Source organism: Mustela nigripes, chromosome 18 (assembly GCF_022355385.1).
Source record: "Mustela nigripes isolate SB6536 chromosome 18, MUSNIG.SB6536, whole genome shotgun sequence".
In the NCBI taxonomy this organism is placed as follows: domain Eukaryota; kingdom Metazoa; phylum Chordata; class Mammalia; order Carnivora; family Mustelidae; genus Mustela; species Mustela nigripes.
In genome coordinates, this window is record NC_081574.1 from 15,597,903 (window position 1) to 15,603,902 (window position 6,000).

Here is a 6,000-nt window from a genome sequence, read left to right on the forward strand (position 1 = left end):
TATCTTAGTGTGGAATTCTTAACAAAATGGTCATTAAAAGCATTTTCAAAATGTTTGTATATTTAAGCATTACAATTAAATTTGTTACATAATTAGATCTTAGGAAGCTTTCCATTGTCATGTAAAGGGAAACTAGTAATTCACACAACTAATTGTTTTCAGAAGTTGGTGAAGTCTTCGTGCAGAATGTTCTCTTTTTTTTCCCAATATGAAAATATTACTACTCCCATAACATGAGGAATGATTTTCTAAAATAAAACCTAAGGTCAGGGGCACCTGGGTGGCTCAGTGGGTTAAAGCCTCTGTCTTCGGCTCAGGTCATGATCCCAGGGTCCTGGGATCCAGCCCTCCATCGGGCTATCTGCTCAGCAAGGAGCCTGCTTCCCTCTCTCTCTGCCTGCCTCTCTGCCTACTTGTGATCTCTGTCTGTCAAATTAATAAATAAAATCTTTTAAATATATATATGTGTATATATGTCATACAAATCTCATCACAGAAAATATTGGCAGTAGAATTGTCTTGCAACTCTACTTAAATCTTAATTGTAGAATTATAGAATAAATTGTAGAATAAAAGTAGAATTGTCTTGCAATTCTACTTCATGCTTAAAGTAGCAAATAGCATGAATGAAGACCGAGGCCGAGGAGCTGGCACGGATGACAGGGAGGGCACGGAGACAAGCAGAGGTCCGTGTGTGGCTCTGGGTCAGGGGCTGGGCCAGAAGGAGGTGCCATCAAGTACATCATTGAGACAACGGGTACATGTGAATGTGGTCTGTATATTAGGTTGTGGTGGTGCCTGCATTCGAGATTTTCATAACTTGATAATTATATTGTGGTGTTAAAGTTCTTAGGCAGCACCTTAAAGTGTCGCATAATTCAGAAAGAATAATAATGCATGATAGTATATCTGTAGTATGTGTGTGTGCATGGTATAATTTAGCTCTTGCAATGACAGAGAAACATGTATGGACCTATCTGTTGAGGGCTGGCATAAATATGGCAAAACACCAACACTTGGCAAATCTTGGGTGAAGGGTATTTCCGGTTTATTTTACTCTTCCCTCCAAGTTTAAAGCTTTGCTGCTTTTATTTTTTTTTTTTAAGATTTTTATTTATTTGTTTATGAGAGAGAGAGTGAGAGAGATAGATCATGAGCATGGGGAGAGGGGTAGAGGGAGAAGCAGGCTCCCCACTGAGCAGGGCGCCTGATGCAGGATTCGATCCCAGGACCCTGGGATCATCACCTGAGCCAAAGGGAGAGGCTTAGCCAACTGAGCCAACCAGGTGACCCAAGATAAAAAGCTTTAATAAAAGAAATAAAATGAGAATAAAATAACAGTGTTCTGGGGCACCTGGGTGGCTCAGTGGATTAAAGCCTCTGCCTTTGGCTCAGGTCATGATCCCAGCATCCTGGGATGGAGTCCAGCATTGGGCTCTCTGCTCAGCAGGGAGTCTGCTTCCTCCTCTCTCTCTGCCTGCCTTTCTGCCTACTTGTGATCTCTCTCTCTAATAAATACATAAAATCTTTAAAAAATAATAAAATAAAATAACAGTGTTCAGAATGGAAACATAAATCTGTTTTATGGTAATATTACTTGATGAGGGCCTGCTTATCAGAATTAAAATTAAAGTTGATAAGAATTAAGATGATTATTATTTTTACGATTTTTTAAAAGATTTATTCATTTATTTGAGAGAAAATGAGACAGCAGCGGGAGGAACAGAGGGGGGAATGCGAGGATCTTAAGCAGACTCCCCACTGAGCAAGGAGCTCGATATCATGACCCTGGGATCATGACCTGAGCCAAAACCAAGAGTCGGATGCTTCACCAGCTGAACCACTCAGGTGCCTCTATTATTGTTACTATTATTAACATTATTGAGAGACCATTTGGGTAGAAAGTATTGGAAACGTTTTTCATTTTCTTGAAAGAAGTCTGTTATTTCCCTGCATTTACTGTTTCATTGTATCCTAATATTGAGCTACTTATCCCTTAGTTCCCATGTTGAAATCCGTCTTAATCTGGTTCCTTCACCACCGTAAAAGTGTGGCAAGATCATCGTTGATCAAAGCAACGTGTTCTCCTGCCCTTCCACCTGTCCCTTCAGCCTCCACAGCTGGGTGACGGTCTACCAAGGTATCCGGTCCACGGTATAACAAAAAAGCTCTTCGTACAACTTAGGGGATAGAATTTGAGCACAGTTTGTTTACTAGGACAGCACAGGCTGTTATGAGGCTTAGAGTGAGTTTCTAATTCCGAACGGAAAGTAAAATATAATATACTTAAGGCTGTTCCTAAATCTTGCATATTTAGTTATGTTACGAACAGTGTGCTATGACACAAGGCCAAGAAGGAAGGGTGACAACCACCGTGAACGGGATTAGACAGAGGACTGGAGCATCTCAGCAAAGCACATTGGATTTATTTTTAAGATTCCATCCTCTAAGAAATGTATGGTGGGAAGCAGACTGACCCACAGGCACTTAAATCAGATGCCTTAAAATCCTCGGAGAGAATCTGACCTTGATAAGAATCCAGAATGACCTTGATAAATCAGAGGTACCTGAAACCAAAACAAACCCAGCAGAGGGAAGGCTTTATGGAAATCTACTTACTGAATAATGAACAATGATTACAGAAGAACAAAACCTCAGCAAAGGGCACCTGATATAAATGTCGGCAATATAAAACTGTTTCTAAAAATCTGAATATGAAGTAAAATCTATGAACACAAAATTAACACGTGTGCACCGCAGAAGAAACGCTCATTCGCAGTTACCACAACCCACTTAAAGTTCTGTATCGCTCCACAGATGAAGAAGAACAGGGAAAATAGAGCAGGAGGTACAGGAGGAAGAAGATCTGGCCAGTCCTAACCCCAGAAAACCTGGTCTTGACTGGCTTGTAATGACAGCATTGTTTTAAATATTTCAGGTGTATCAAGGTCTGGGCTTGTGAATGCCTTCCATCACAGTAGCTCACAAGAACAACTTTATCTTGAAATGGGCATTAATACATGTCACTACCAGGTGGGGGAAAAAACTGTAATGTTAACCAATAACAAAAGAAAAAAAACAAAACCAGCTGGCAGTTAACCATCCAGTCGCCAGCCAGCCCACCCCTAGCCCTGGTAAACCCAAGCACAAGTACGTCTTGCTGACCCCTGCGACAGAGACGCATGCTTGGCTTTTATTAAAGCGCACAGTGTGAGAGATTCTGTGAGCGCTATTGAAAAGGCTGCACTTGCTTCCAAGAAATTTGATTGTTTATACTTCATAACGATAAGCTTCAAAAGTGAAAAAGAGGAAAGAGGAGGTTGCTTGCTTTCCCTCGGCTATGAGGGGCCATGCTTTGTTCTCCAAGAGGCACTCTGGCCAAATTAACAGAGTGTATCTCTAGTGACCTTTTCCACTTAACCATTGTTTCTTATGGAAACAGTGGCTCCCAGGTTCCCCTGCCCCAGGCTGGGAGCCACAATGCCCGGCCACGCGGCACAACCGCCGGGCTCTGCCGTCACCGCCTTATTGAATCAGTAACGAAACCCATCAGCCTTGGCAAACAAAACCTGGCAAGAAGCGTTTTCAAACAAATGCTGCTAGTTTCACCCGAGCCACTGGAACAAATTAGGAGGCCCAAGGTGAAACTTGGCAGCTCCTGTGAACTCTGAAGTAGCAAACACCAAAGCACTCGTTTGCCAAATGCACAAATCCCAGAGAAATGAAAATTCGAGGGGTCACCCCCCTGCCTTTAGAAGCACTTCTGATAGAATTGTTCATTGGGATTTATTCATTGAAATGAAAAAAATGATATAATGAGTTCTGAGTAATAGACAACTTGGTACTGCTTGAGAATCAAAGTGTCTTAGACCAAATGAGAAAAATGGTTGAAAAACATCCCCCTCCTCCCCCACCAGAAACAAAAATGCACCAGAGCTCCTAGATATCCAGTTAAAGGCCCAACAGCGACAGCATATACCACTTGGGGAAATGCATTCTGTGACCTTGTGAGATACTAGACAGGGGCTCCATTTTATCACGTTAGGATGATAATCAAGAATGGTAATTATTTTATCAAGTCTCTCCAAATCAGAATTCATTTCCTTTGTTTTCAAAAGTAAGACTCACGGGTCCTAATTGCTGGCTAGTTACCTTGAACCGACAACGAGGGAGAATATTTTTCTTTTGGACACTTTCTGCGTCAAAGGAAGAAGATTAATTTTGTAAACGGTCCTTGTGGGTTCAAGTTAGCACAAAAATCATGTCACAAGTAACTTTAGTACAGGCGTGAGGGTAGATAAAGAAGAGTCTTCTAAGAGCTGATACCTAAACTGTGTCTTGAAGAAAAAGGAGGACTTAATGAAGGAAAGACATGAAAAAGTCTGTAAACCAAGGGAATAACATGAACCAGGTCTAAGATACGTGAGTGGGCTTGGTGGATTTTCTTGCATAAACTGGTGAAATAAATGTATCCCTTGATTTTCCTATAGGATTTTTAGTGGGTCAGATAAGGTAATGCATGAAAAAGTTTGAAACACAACAATTATAAACAAACTCAAGTTATTATTCAATTTTTGGTAACATGACAGATAGCATCATCACAGTATCTATTAGGATTAGGATTGGCTGCATATATGATAATCCCAAATTACAGTGCTTAAGAAGTGAGAGACAAGGATTTCAGGGCTAGTAGAAAACTGGCCCCCTGAGGCCATGGGGACCCTGGGGACGCCAGCTCCTTCTCTCTGTTCTGCCATCTTTTAAAAACGGCTTCTATCCTCAAGGCATCTTCATGGTCCAGAATGGCTACCTGTACTCGGCCATCACGTCCATGTTCCAGACAAGAAAAAGGAAAGGAGGGCAAAAGGGCACATTTTCTACTTGAGTTGGCCTCTGTTTTTTTTAAATCAAGACATAATTGGGATATCACATTATGAATTGGCCTCTTGTAAGGAACTTTTCCATGACACTAGCATTCCTGCTTACATCTCATTGACCATTCCTAGCTCCAAGTGAGGCTCAAAAATGCCATCTTTCAGCTGGGCACATTGTGGCCCCAGATAAATCAGTGCTCTATTATTGAAGAAATGGAGAACAATCCCAGGTAGGCAGCAAGGTGCCTCTGCCAGATAGCAGCCAGGGTCACTAGTCATGATGCATGTCAGAGTGGCCCTTTTAGGCAAGATTCGCCCTTTTCTTCAAGCCTACAGCTGGACTTTGAAAGTGACACCACTCCCAGACAGGGCTCACAGGCAGCCCAGTTACAGATAGACCATACACATTGTGCAGTTACATTTTCCCTGTCCACTTATATATTTAAACTCTATCCTGTGGGATTATAAACTTCAGGAGAGCAGGGATCATTTGTCTTGTCTTCACCCTATGTCCATTGCTTAGCACAGCACCTGGCGCATCGAGACTGGTATGATGAATGAACAGATGAATGAATGAGCAGGCTGGGGAAGTCACAGTGAATTGTATCTTCCCCCAAGGCCATCCCTCAAACCAGTCCAACAAGCATTTCTTTATCCTGTACTACATTGCCAGGAACCTCATCTGGTGTTAGATTACTAAATTACAGCTCCCTTTCTGGTTGGGAGAGGATACAAGTGAATAAGTAGTTACAATGTGACTTGCTTCGCAGCACTATTAAATCCAGGCGGTCGTGGGAGAACAGAATCATGGGAGAAGAGAAATGGCTCGTCCCCGAGCTTCATGACGGGGCTGTACCTAAGCTGGGTCAAAAGGGTAACGAGAGGCTTGCTCATCCCGGGAAAGCAGGGACAGGATTTCAGAGAAAACAAACTCGCAGTTTGGGGAAACCAAGGAGATTTGAGTGTAGCTAAAGTGCAGGCTGGTGCAGGCGTGAGAGGAGACGAGATTGAAAAGGTAGACGTGTGACAGTTTGTGAATTATCTTTGTGCACATTAAGGACTTAGGAGTTCATCTTTCAGGAAATGGGAAACTACCATAGGGTATTAAAAAGAACAAGGCTGTGAT